Genomic DNA, 14,661 nt, shown 5'->3' with positions numbered 1-14,661 from the left:
TGAACCTGCGATGTATTCTCGGCGTCAGAGGATCTCAAAAAAGTTCTTTAAGCACAGTTCTGAGGTGTATTAGTGTTTTTTATATCACACAAACGTCAGACAAGCGCAAATAGGTGCTTCAAGCCCAGTTCTGAAGTTTTTATTTAGTGTTTTTGGACATTCCTTTCATTTTGTTGATTGTGACGATTTACAATGCATTTTCAGTGTCAGCCAAGCTCAACGCATAATATATATGTGGTGTGTTATATAGTATAAAAGTGTATTTTAATCATCAGAGTAGTTAAAAATATCACTTCATGTTCAGAGTCAGACAAGCTCAAAGAAGCGTTTTAATCACATTTCTCAAATGTTTAATTGTTTTGAATATTAAAGTTACTTTCTTGACAGTGACATTGCTCAATACATCCTCAGCGTCAGACAAGCTCAATGCAGCGCTCTTTGCACAGTTCGGAAATGTTTTTGTACTTTCCAGTACAAAGCTCAAAGAAGCACTTTAAGCACATATCTGTGCTTGTTCATTTAGTAAACTAGTGTAGTTTAATTATCAAAGAAGTTTTAAAAAATCCCTTCATCGGTCAGAAGAGATTTAGTGTTTTTATACTTTCCTAAAAATTACATTGCACAATGCATTTTCAGCGAGACAAGACTATATAAGCGTTTTTAGAACAATTCTGAAACGTTTTATTGTTTTGGACATTCCTTTTATTTTGTTGATATTGCATAATGCATTCTCAGCGTCAGACAAGCTCAAAGAAGCGTTTTAAGCACGTTTCTAAAGTGTTTTATTGTTTTTGAACATTCCTGTTACCTTTTTTGGTAGTTACAATTTACAATGCATTTTCAGTGTCAGAAAATCTCAGCGAAGCTCTTTAAGAACAACTTTGTTTACAGTGTATTTAGGTCATCAGATTAGCTCAAATAAATCACTTCATGCACAGTTCTAAAACGATTTAAAAAAAATTCCTGATAATGACATTGAGCATTGACATTATACAATGCACTTTCAGCCACAGACAAGCTCAATGAAGCGCTTTTGACACAATTCTGAAGCGTATTAGTGTTTTTCTACATTTTTGTAACATCGTTCATATTGAGCCTGCGATGTATTCTCGGCGTCAGAGGATCTCAAAAAAGTTCTTTAAGCACAGTTCTGAGGTGTATTAGTTTTTTTTATATCACACAAGCGTCAGACAAGCGCAAATAGGTGCTTCAAGCCCAGTTCTGAAGTTTTTTTTTAGTGTTTTTGGACATTCCTTTCATTTTGTTGATTGTGACGATTTACAATGCATTTTCAGTGTCAGCCAAGCTCAACGCATAATATATATGTGGTGTGTTATTTAGTATAAAAGTGTATTTTAATCATCAGAGTAGTTAAAAATATCACTTCATGTTCAGAGTCAGACAAGCTCAAAGAAGCGTTTTAATCACATTTCTCAAATGTTTAATTGTTTTGAATATTAAAGTTACTTTCTTGACAGTGACATTGCTCAATACATCCTCAGCGTCAGACAAGCTCAATGCAGCGCTCTTTGCACAGTTCGGAAATGTTTTTGTACTTTCCAGTACAAAGCTCAAAGAAGCACTTTAAGCACATATCTGTGCTTGTTTATTTAGTAAACTAGTGTAGTTTAATTATCAAAGAAGTTTAAAAAAATCACTTCATCGGTCAGAAGAGATTTAGTGTTTTTATACTTTCCTAAAAATTACATTGCACAATGCATTTTCAGCGAGACAAGACTATATAAGCGTTTTTAGAACAATTCTGAAACGTTTTATTGTTTTGGACATTCCTTTTATTTTGTTGATATTGCATAATGCATTCTCAGCGTCAGACAAGCTCAAAGAAGCGTTTTAAGCACGTTTCTAAAGTGTTTTATTGTTTTTGAACATTCCTGTTACAATTTACAATGCATTTTCAGTGTCAGAAAATCTCAGCGAAGCTCTTTAAGAACAACTTTGTTTACAGTGTATTTTAGTCATCAGATTAGCTCAAATAAATCACTTCATGCACAGTTCTAAAACGATGTAAATTTTTTCCTGATAATGACATTGCACATTGACATTGTACAATGCAGTTTCAGCGTCAGACAAGCTTAATGAAGTGATATATGTACAGTTTTGAAGTGTTTTGATAATTTTGTACTTTCCTGTTACTTTTTAATGGTGACATAGCACAATGCACTTTCAGCCACAGACAAGCTCAGTGAAAGGCCTTTGACACAATTCTGAAGTTTGTTAGTGTTTTTTTACATTTCACAATCTTACTTTACATTACACAATATTACTTTGTTAACTGTGACATTGCACAATGCAGTTTCAGCGTCAGAAAGGCTCAAATAGGCGCTTTAAGCACAGTTCTGAAAGTTTTTTAGTGTTTTTGGACATTCCTTTCAATTTGTTGATTGTGACAATTTACAATTCACTTTCAGCCTCAGACAAGCTCAATGAAGCGCTTTGATACATTTCTGAAGTGTATTAGGGTTTTTCTACATTTTTGTAACATCGTTCATATTGAACCTGCGATGTATTCTCGGCGTCAGAGGATATCAAAAAAGTTCTTTAAGCACAGTTCTGAGGTGTATTAGTTTTTTTTATATCACACAAGCGTCAGACAAGCGCAAATAGGTGCTTCAAGCCCAGTTCTGAAGTTTTTTTTTAGTGTTTTTGGACATTCCTTTCATTTTGTTGATTGTGACGATTTACAATGCATTTTCAGTGTCAGCCAAGCTCAACGCATATTATATATGTGGTGTGTTATTTAGTATAAAAGTGTATTTTAATCATCAGAGTAGTTAAAAATATCACTTCATGTTCAGAGTCAGACAAGCTCAAAGAAGCGTTTTAAGCACATTTCTCAAGTGTTTAATTGTTTTGAATATTAAAGTTACTTTCTTGACAGTGACATTGCTCAATACATCCTCAGCGTCAGACAAGCTTAATGCAGCGCTCTTTGCACAGTTCGGAAATGTTTTTGTACTTTCCAGTACAAAGCTCAAAGAAGCACTTTAAGCATATATCTGTGCTTGTTTATTTAGTAAACCAGTGTAGTTTAATTATCAAGGAAGTTAAAAAAAAACACTTCATGCACCGGTCTGAAGAGATTTAGTGTTTTTATACTTTCCTAAAAATTACATTGCACAATGTGTTTTCAGCGAGACAAGACTATATAAGCGTTTTTAGAACAATTCTGAAACGTTTTATTGTTTTGGACATTCCTTTTATTTTGTTGATATTGCATAATGCATTCTCAGCGTCAGACAAGCTCAAAGAAGCGTTTTAAGCACGTTTCTAAAGTGTTTTATTGTTTTTGAACATTCCTGTTACAATTTACAATGCATTTTCAGTGTCAGAAAATCTCAGCGAAGCTCTTTAAGAACAACTTTGTTTACAGTGTATTTTAGTCATCAGATTAGCTCAAATAAATCACTTCATGCACAGTTCTAAAACGATGTAAATTTTTTCCTGATAATGACATTGCACATTGACATTGTACAATGCAGTTTCAGCGTCAGACAAGCTTAATGAAGTGATATATGTACAGTTTTGAAGTGTTTTGATAATTTTGTACTTTCCTGTTACTTTTTAATGGTGACATAGCACAATGCACTTTCAGCCACAGACAAGCTCAGTGAAAGGCTTTTGACACAATTCTGAAGTTTGTTAGTGTTTTTTTACATTTCACAATCTTACTTTACATTACACAATATTACTTTGTTAACAGTGACATTGCACAATGCAGTTTCAGCGTCAGAAAGGCTCAAATAGGCGCTTTAAGCACAGTTCTGAAAGTTTTTTAGTGTTTTTGGACATTCCTTTCAATTTGTTGATTGTGACAATTTACAATGCACTTTCAGCCACAGACAAGCTCAATGAAGCGCTTTGACACATTTCTGAAGTGTATTAGGGTTTTTCTACATTTTTGTAACATCGTTCATATTGAACCTGCGATGTATTCTCGGCGTCAGAGGATATCAAAAAAGTTCTTTAAGCACAGTTCTGAGGTGTATTAGTTTTTTTTATATCACACAAGCGTCAGACAAGCGCAAATAGGTGCTTCAAGCACAGTTCTGAAGTTTTTTTTTAGTGTTTTTGGACATTCCTTTCATTTTGTTGATTGTGACCATTTACAATGCATTTTCAGTGTCAGACAAGCTCAACGCATAATATATATGTGGTGTGTTATATAGTATAAAAGTGTATTTTAATCATCAGAGTAGTTAAAAATATCACTTCATGTTCAGAGTCAGACAAGCTCAAAGAAGCGTTTTAATCACATTTCTCAAATGTTTAATTGTTTTGAATATTAAAGTTACTTTCTTGACAGTGACATTGCTCAATACATCCTCAGCGTCAGACAAGCTCAATGCAGCGCTCTTTGCACAGTTCGGAAATGTTTTTGTACTTTCTAGTACAAAGCTCAAAGAAGCACTTTAAGCACATATCTGTGCTTGTTTATTTAGTAAACTAGTGTAGTTTAATTATCAAAGAAGTTTTAAAAAATCCCTTCATCGGTCAGAAGAGATTTAGTGTTTTTATACTTTCCTAAAAATTACATTGCACAATGTATTTTCAGCGAGACAAGACTATATAAGCGTTTTTAGAACAATTCTGAAACGTTTTATAGTTTTGGACATTCCTTTTATTTTGTTGATATTGCATAATGCATTCTCAGCGTCAGACAAGCTCAAAGAAGCGTTTTAAGCACGTTTCTAAAGTGTTTTATTGTTTTTGAACATTCCTGTTACCTTTTTTGGTAGTTACAATTTACAATGCATTTTCAGTGTCAGAAAATCTCAGCGAAGCTCTTTAAGAACAACTTTGTTTACAGTGTATTTAAGTCATTAGATTAGCTAAAATAAATCACTTCATGCACAGTTCTAAAACGATTTAAAAAAATTTCCTGATAATGACATTGCGCATTGAAATTATACAATGCACTTTCAGCCACAGACAAGCTCAATGAAGCGCTTTTGACACATTTCTGAAGTGTATTAGGGTTTTTCTACATTTTTGTAACATCGTTCATATTGAACCTGCGATGTATTCTCGGCGTCAGAGGATCTCAAAAAAGTTCTTTAAGCACAGTTCTGAGGTGTATTAGTGTTTTTTATATCACACAAACGTCAGACAAGCGCAAATAGGTGCTTCAAGCCCAGTTCTGAAGTTTTTTTTTAGTGTTTTTGGACATTCCTTTCATTTTGTTGATTGTGACGATTTACAATGCATTTTCAGTGTCAGCCAAGCTCAACGCATATTATATATGTGGTGTGTTATTTAGTATAAAAGTGTATTTTAATCATCAGAGTAGTTAAAAATATCACTTCATGTTCAGAGTCAGACAAGCTCAAAGAAGCGTTTTAATCACATTTCTCAAATGTTTAATTGTTTTGAATATTAAAGTTACTTTCTTGACAGTGACATTGCTCAATACATCCTCAGCGTCAGACAAGCTCAATGCAGCGCTCTTTGCACAGTTCGGAAATGTTTTTGTACTTTCCAGTACAAAGCTCAAAGAAGCACTTTAAGCACATATCTGTGCTTGTTTATTTAGTAAACTAGTGTAGTTTAATTATCAAAGAAGTTTTAAAAAATCCCTTCATCGGTCAGAAGAGATTTAGTGTTTTTATACTTTCCTAAAAATTACATTGCACAATGTATTTTCAGCGAGACAAGACTATATAAGCGTTTTTAGAACAATTCTGAAACGTTTTATAGTTTTGGACATTCCTTTTATTTTGTTGATATTGCATAATGCATTCTCAGCGTCAGACAAGCTCAAAGAAGCGTTTTAAGCACGTTTCTAAAGTGTTTTATTGTTTTTGAACATTCCTGTTACCTTTTTTGGTAGTTACAATTTACAATGCATTTTCAGTGTCAGAAAATCTCAGCGAAGCTCTTTAAGAACAACTTTGTTTACAGTGTATTTAAGTCATTAGATTAGCTAAAATAAATCACTTCATGCACAGTTCTAAAACGATTTAAAAAAATTTCCTGATAATGACATTGCGCATTGAAATTATACAATGCACTTTCAGCCACAGACAAGCTCAATGAAGCGCTTTTGACACATTTCTGAAGTGTATTAGGGTTTTTCTACATTTTTGTAACATCGTTCATATTGAACCTGCGATGTATTCTCGGCGTCAGAGGATCTCAAAAAAGTTCTTTAAGCACAGTTCTGAGGTGTATTAGTGTTTTTTATATCACACAAACGTCAGACAAGCGCAAATAGGTGCTTCAAGCCCAGTTCTGAAGTTTTTTTTTAGTGTTTTTGGACATTCCTTTCATTTTGTTGATTGTGACGATTTACAATGCATTTTCAGTGTCAGCCAAGCTCAACGCATATTATATATGTGGTGTGTTATTTAGTATAAAAGTGTATTTTAATCATCAGAGTAGTTAAAAATATCACTTCATGTTCAGAGTCAGACAAGCTCAAAGAAGCGTTTTAATCACATTTCTCAAATGTTTAATTGTTTTGAATATTAAAGTTACTTTCTTGACAGTGACATTGCTCAATACATCCTCAGCGTCAGACAAGCTCAATGCAGCGCTCTTTGCACAGTTCGGAAATGTTTTTGTACTTTCTAGTACAAAGCTCAAAGAAGCACTTTAAGCACATATCTGTGCTTGTTTATTTAGTAAACTAGTGTAGTTTAATTATCAAAGAAGTTTTAAAAAATCCCTTCATCGGTCAGAAGAGATTTAGTGTTTTTATACTTTCCTAAAAATTACATTGCACAATGTATTTTCAGCGAGACAAGACTATATAAGCGTTTTTAGAACAATTCTGAAACGTTTTATAGTTTTGGACATTCCTTTTATTTTGTTGATATTGCATAATGCATTCTCAGCGTCAGACAAGCTCAAAGAAGCGTTTTAAGCACGTTTCTAAAGTGTTTTATTGTTTTTGAACATTCCTGTTACCTTTTTTGGTAGTTACAATTTACAATGCATTTTCAGTGTCAGAAAATCTCAGCGAAGCTCTTTAAGAACAACTTTGTTTACAGTGTATTTAAGTCATTAGATTAGCTAAAATAAATCACTTCATGCACAGTTCTAAAACGATTTAAAAAAATTTCCTGATAATGACATTGCACATTGAAATTATACAATGCACTTTCAGCCACAGACAAGCTCAATGAAGCGCTTTTGACACATTTCTGAAGTGTATTAGGGTTTTTCTACATTTTTGTAACATCGTTCATATTGAACCTGCGATGTATTCTCGGCGTCAGAGGATCTCAAAAAAGTTCTTTAAGCACAGTTCTGAGGTGTATTAGTGTTTTTTATATCACACAAACGTCAGACAAGCGCAAATAGGTGCTTCAAGCCCAGTTCTGAAGTTTTTTTTTAGTGTTTTTGGACATTCCTTTCATTTTGTTGATTGTGACGATTTACAATGCATTTTCAGTGTCAGCCAAGCTCAACGCATATTATATATGTGGTGTGTCATTTAGTATAAAAGTGTATTTTAATCATCAGAGTAGTTAAAAATATCACTTCATGTTCAGAGTCAGACAAGCTCAAAGAAGCGTTTTAAGCACATTTCTCAAGTGTTTAATTGTTTTGAATATTAAAGTTACTTTCTTGACAGTGACATTGCTCAATACATCCTCAGCGTCAGACAAGCTTAATGCAGCGCTCTTTGCACAGTTCGGAAATGTTTTTGTACTTTCCAGTACAAAGCTCAAAGAAGCACTTTAAGCATATATCTGTGCTTGTTTATTTAGTAAACCAGTGTAGTTTAATTATCAAGGAAGTTAAAAAAAAACACTTCATGCACCGGTCTGAAGAGATTTAGTGTTTTTATACTTTCCTAAAAATTACATTGCACAATGTGTTTTCAGCGAGACAAGACTATATAAGCGTTTTTAGAACAATTCTGAAACGTTTTATTGTTTTGGACATTCCTTTTATTTTGTTGATATTGCATAATGCATTCTCAGCGTCAGACAAGCTCAAAGAAGCGTTTTAAGCACGTTTCTAAAGTGTTTTATTGTTTTTGAACATTCCTGTTACAATTTACAATGCATTTTCAGTGTCAGAAAATCTCAGCGAAGCTCTTTAAGAACAACTTTGTTTACAGTGTATTTTAGTCATCAGATTAGCTCAAATAAATCACTTCATGCACAGTTCTAAAACGATGTAAATTTTTTCCTGATAATGACATTGCACATTGACATTGTACAATGCAGTTTCAGCGTCAGACAAGCTTAATGAAGTGATATATGTACAGTTTTGAAGTGTTTTGATAATTTTGTACTTTCCTGTTACTTTTTAATGGTGACATAGCACAATGCACTTTCAGCCACAGACAAGCTCAGTGAAAGGCTTTTGACACAATTCTGAAGTTTGTTAGTGTTTTTTTACATTTCACAATCTTACTTTACATTACACAATATTACTTTGTTAACAGTGACATTGCACAATGCAGTTTCAGCGTCAGAAAGGCTCAAATAGGCGCTTTAAGCACAGTTCTGAAAGTTTTTTAGTGTTTTTGGACATTCCTTTCAATTTGTTGATTGTGACAATTTACAATGCACTTTCAGCCACAGACAAGCTCAATGAAGCGCTTTGACACATTTCTGAAGTGTATTAGGGTTTTTCTACATTTTTGTAACATCGTTCATATTGAACCTGCGATGTATTCTCGGCGTCAGAGGATATCAAAAAAGTTCTTTAAGCACAGTTCTGAGGTGTATTAGTTTTTTTTATATCACACAAGCGTCAGACAAGCGCAAATAGGTGCTTCAAGCACAGTTCTGAAGTTTTTTTTTAGTGTTTTTGGACATTCCTTTCATTTTGTTGATTGTGACCATTTACAATGCATTTTCAGTGTCAGACAAGCTCAACGCATAATATATATGTGGTGTGTTATATAGTATAAAAGTGTATTTTAATCATCAGAGTAGTTAAAAATATCACTTCATGTTCAGAGTCAGACAAGCTCAAAGAAGCGTTTTAAGCACATTTCTCAAATGTTTAATTGTTTTGAATATTAAAGTTACTTTCTTGACAGTGACATTGCTCAATACATCCTCAGCGTCAGACAAGCTCAATGCAGCGCTTTTTGCACAGTTCGGAAATGTTTTTGTACTTTCCAGTACAAAGCTCAAAGAAGCACTTTAAGCATATATCTGTGCTTGTTTATTTAGTAAACCAGTGTAGTTTAATTATCAAGGAAGTTTAAAAAAATCACTTCATGCACCGGTCTGAAGAGACTTAGTGTTTTTATACTTTCCTAAAAATTACATTGCACAATGTATTTTCAGCGAGACAAGACTATATAAGCGTTTTTAGAACAATTCTGAAACGTTTTATTGTTTTGGACATTCCTTTTATTTTGTTGATATTGCATAATGCATTCTCAGCGTCAGACAAGCTCAAAGAAGCGTTTTAAGCACGTTTCTAAAGTCTTTTATTGTTTTTGAACATTCCTGTTACCTTTTTTGGTAGTTACAATTTACAATGCATTTTCAGTGTCAGAAAATCTCAGCGAAGCTCTTTAAGAACAACTTTGTTTACAGTGTATTTAAGTCATCAGATTAGCTCAAATAAATCACTTCATGCACAGTTCTAAAACGATTTAAAAAAATTTCCTGATAATGACATTGCGCATTGACATTATACAATGCACTTTCAGCCACAGACAAGCTCAATGAAGCGCTTTTGACACAATTCTGAAGCGTATTAGTGTTTTTCTACATTTTTGTAAAATCGTTCATATTGAACCTGCGATGTATTCTCGGCGTCAGAGGATCTCAAAAAAGTTCTTTAAGCACAGTTCTGAGGTGTATTAGTGTTTTTTATATCACACAAACGTCAAACAAGCGCAAATAGGTGCTTCAAGCCCAGTTCTGAAGTTTTTTTTTAGTGTTTTTGGACATTCCTTTCATTTTGTTGATTGTGACGATTTACAATGCATTTTCAGTGTCAGCCAAGCTCAACGCATAATATATATGTGGTGTGTTATATAGTATAAAAGTGTATTTTAATCATCAGAGTAGTTAAAAATATCACTTCATGTTCAGAGTCAGACAAGCTCAAAGAAGCGTTTTAATCACATTTCTCAAATGTTTAATTGTTTTGAATATTAAAGTTACTTTCTTGACAGTGACATTGCTCAATACATCCTCAGCGTCAGACAAGCTCAATGCAGCGCTCTTTGCACAGTTCGGAAATGTTTTTGTACTTTCCAGTACAAAGCTCAAAGAAGCACTTTAAGCACATATCTGTGCTTGTTCATTTAGTAAACTAGTGTAGTTTAATTATCAAAAAAGTTTTAAAAAATCCCTTCATCGGTCAGAAGAGATTTAGTGTTTTTATACTTTCCTAAAAATTACATTGCACAATGCATTTTCAGCGAGACAAGACTATATAAGCGTTTTTAGAACAATTCTGAAACGTTTTATTGTTTTGGACATTCCTTTTATTTTGTTGATATTGCATAATGCATTCTCAGCGTCAGACAAGCTCAAAGAAGCGTTTTAAGCACGTTTCTAAAGTCTTTTATTGTTTTTGAACATTCCTGTTACCTTTTTTGGTAGTTACAATTTACAATGCATTTTCAGTGTCAGAAAATCTCAGCGAAGCTCTTTAAGAACAACTTTGTTTACAGTGTATTTTAGTCATCAGATTAGCTCAAATAAATCACTTCATGCACAGTTCTAATAGGATTTAAATTTTTTCCTGATAATGACATTGCACATTGACATTGTACAATGCAGTTTCAGCGTCAGACAAGCTTAATGAAGTGATATATGTACAGTTTTGAAGTGTTTTGATAATTTTGTACTTTCCTGTTACTTTTTAATGGTGACATAGCACAATGCACTTTCAGCCACAGACAAGCTCAGCGAAACGCTTTTGACACAATTCTGAAGTTTGTTAGTGTTTTTTACATTTCACAATATTACTTTACATTACACAATATTACTTTGTTAACAGTGACATTGCACAATGCAGTTTCAGCGTCAGAAAGGCTCAAATAGGCGCTTTAAGCACAGTTCTGAAAGTTTTTTAGTGTTTTTGGACATTCCTTTCAATTTGTTGATTGTGACAATTTACAACGCACTTTCAGCCACAGACAAGCTCAATGAAGCGCTTTGACACATTTCTGAAGTGTATTAGGGTTTTTCTACATTTTTGTAACATCGTTCATATTGAACCTGCGATGTATTCTCGGCGTCAGAGGATCTCAAAAAAGTTCTTTAAGCACAGTTCTGAGGTGTATTAGTTTTTTTTATATCACACAAGCGTCAGACAAGCGCAAATAGGTGCTTCAAGCAAAGTTCTGAAGTTTTTTTTTAGTGTTTTTGGACATTCCTTTCATTTTGTTGATTGTGACGATTTACAATGCATTTTCAGTGTCAGACAAGCTCAACGCATAATATATGTGGTGTGTTATATAGTATAAAATGTGTATTTTAATCATCAGAGTAGTTAAAAATATCACTTCATGTTCAGAGTCAGACAAGCTCAAAGAAGCGTTTTAATCACATTTCTCAAATGTTTAATTGTTTTGAATATTAAAGTTACTTTCTTGACAGTGACATTGCTCAATACATCCTCAGCGTCAGACAAGCTCAATGCAGCGCTCTTTGCACAGTTCGGAAATATTTTTGTACTTTCCAGTACAAAGCTCAAAGAAGCACATTAAGCACATATCTGTGCTTGTTTATTTAGTAAACTAGTTTAGTTTAATTATCAAAGAAGTTTAAAAAATTCACTTCATGAACCGGTCTGAAGAGATTTAGTGTTTTTATACTTTCCTAAAAATTACATTGCACAATGCATTTTCAGCGAGACAAGACTATATAAGCGTTTTTAGAACAATTCTGAAACGTTTTATTGTTTTGGACATTCCTTTTATTTTGTTGATATTGCATAATGCATTCTCAGCGTCAGACAAGCTCAAAGAAGCGTTTTAGGCACGTTTCTACAGTGTTTTATTGTTTTTGAACATTCCTGTTACCTTTTTTGGTAGTTACAATTTACAATGCATTTTCAGTGTCAGAAAATCTCAGCGAAGCTCTTTAAGAACCACTTTGTTTACAGTGTATTTTAGTCATCAGATTAGCTCAAATAAATCACTTCATGCACAGTTCTAAAACGATTAAAATTTTTTCCTGATAATGACATTGCACATTGACATTGTACAATGCAGTTTCAGCGTCAGACAAGCTTAATGAAGTGATATATGTACAGTTTTGAAGTGTTTTGATAATTTTGTACTTTCCTGTTACTTTTTAATAGTGACATAGCACAATGCACTTTTAGCCACAGACAAGCTCAGTGAAACGCTTTTGACACAATTCTGAAGTTTGTTAGTGTTTTTTTACATTTCACAATATTACTTTGTTAACAGTGACATTGCACAATGCAGTTTCAGCGTCAGAAAGGCTCAAATAGGCGCTTTAAGCACAGTTCTGAGGTGTATTAGTGTTTTTTATATCACACAAACGTCAGACAAGCGCAAATAGGTGCTTCAAGCCCAGTTCTGAAGTTTTTTTTTTAGTGTTTTTTGACATTCCTTTCATTTTGTTGATTGTGACGATTTACAATGCATTTTCAGTGTCAGCCAAGCTCAACGCATAATATATATGTGGTGTGTTATTTAGTATAAAAGTGTATTTTAATCATCAGAGTAGTTAAAAATATCACTTCATGTTCAGAGTCAGACAAGCTCAAAGAAGCGTTTTAAGCACATTTCTCAAATGTTTAATTGTTTTGAATATTAAAGTTACTTTCTTGACAGTGACATTGCTCAATACATCCTCAGCGTCAGACAAGCTCAATGCAGCGCTCTTTGCACAGTTCGGAAATGTTTTTGTACTTTCCAGTACAAAGCTCAAAGAAGCACTTTAAGCACATATCTGTGCTTGTTTATTTAGTAAACTAGTGTAGTTTAATTATCAAAGAAGTTTTAAAAAATCCCTTCATCGGTCAGAAGAGATTTAGTGTTTTTATACTTTCCTAAAAATTACATTGCACAATGTATTTTCAGCGAGACAAGACTATATAAGCGTTTTTAGAACAATTCTGAAACGTTTTATTGTTTTGGACATTCCTTTTATTTTGTTGATATTGCATAATGCATTCTCAGCGTCAGACAAGCTCAAAGAAGCGTTTTAAGCACGTTTCTAAAGTGTTTTATTGTTTTTGAACATTCCTGTTACAATTTACAATGCATTTTCAGTGTCAGAAAATCTCAGCGAAGCTCTTTAAGAACAACTTTGTTTAAAGTGTATTTTAGTCATCAGATTAGCTCAAATAAATCACTTCATGCACAGTTCTAAAACGATGTAAATTTTTTCCTGATAATGACATTGCACATTGACATTGTACAATGCAGTTTCAGCGTCAGACAAGCTTAATGAAGTGATATATGTACAGTTTTGAAGTGTTTTGATAATTTTTTACTTTCCTGTTACTTTTTAATGGTGACATAGCACAATGCACTTTCAGCCACAGACAAGCTCAGTGAAAGGCCTTTGACACAATTCTGAAGTTTGTTAGTGTTTTTTTACATTTCACAATCTTACTTTACATTACACAATATTACTTTGTTAACTGTGACATTGCACAATGCAGTTTCAGCGTCAGAAAGGCTCAAATAGGCGCTTTAAGCACAGTTCTGAAAGTTTTTTAGTGTTTTTGGACATTCCTTTCAATTTGTTGATTGTGACAATTTACAATTCACTTTCAGCCTCAGACAAGCTTAATGAAGCGCTTTGACACATTTCTGAAGTGTATTAGGGTTTTTCTACATTTTTGTAACATCGTTCATATTGAACCTGCGATGTATTCTCGGCGTCAGAGGATATCAAAAAAGTTCTTTAAGCACAGTTCTGAGGTGTATTAGTTTTTTTTATATCACACAAGCGTCAGACAAGCGCAAATAGGTGCTTCAAGCACAGTTCTGAAGTTTTTTTTTAGTGTTTTTGGACATTCCTTTCATTTTGTTGATTGTGACCATTTACAATGCATTTTCAGTGTCAGCCAAGCTCAACGCATAATATATATGTGGTGTGTTATTTAGTATAAAAGTGTATTTTAATCATCAGAGTAGTTAAAAATATCACTTCATGTTCAGAGTCAGACAAGCTCAAAGAAGCGTTTTAATCACATTTCTCAAATGTTTAATTGTTTTGAATATTAAAGTTACTTTCTTGACAGTGACATTGCTCAATACATCCTCAGCGTCAGACAAGCTCAATGCAGCGCTCTTTGCACAGTTCGGAAATGTTTTTGTACTTTCCAGTACAAAGCTCAAAGAAGCACTTTAAGCACATATCTGTGCTTGTTTATTTAGTAAACTAGTGTAGTTTAATTATCAAAGAAGTTTAAAAAAATCACTTCATCGGTCAGAAGAGATTTAGTGTTTTTATACTTTCCTAAAAATTACATTGCACAATGCATTTTCAGCGAGACAAGACTATATAAGCGTTTTTAGAACAATTCTGAAACGTTTTATTGTTTTGGACATTCCTTTTATTTTGTTGATATTGCATAATGCATTCTCAGCGTCAGACAAGCTCAAAGAAGCGTTTTAAGCACGTTTCTAAAGTGTTTTATTGTTTTTGAACATTCCTGTTACAATTTACAATGCATTTTCAGTGTCAGAAAATCTCAGCGAAGCTCTTTAAGAACAACTTT

This window comes from Trichomycterus rosablanca, chromosome 15, assembly GCF_030014385.1.
Source record: "Trichomycterus rosablanca isolate fTriRos1 chromosome 15, fTriRos1.hap1, whole genome shotgun sequence".
Taxonomy (NCBI): domain Eukaryota; kingdom Metazoa; phylum Chordata; class Actinopteri; order Siluriformes; family Trichomycteridae; genus Trichomycterus; species Trichomycterus rosablanca.
The sequence above is the reverse complement of the archived record's forward strand: the minus strand, read 5'-3'. Positions refer to the sequence as shown.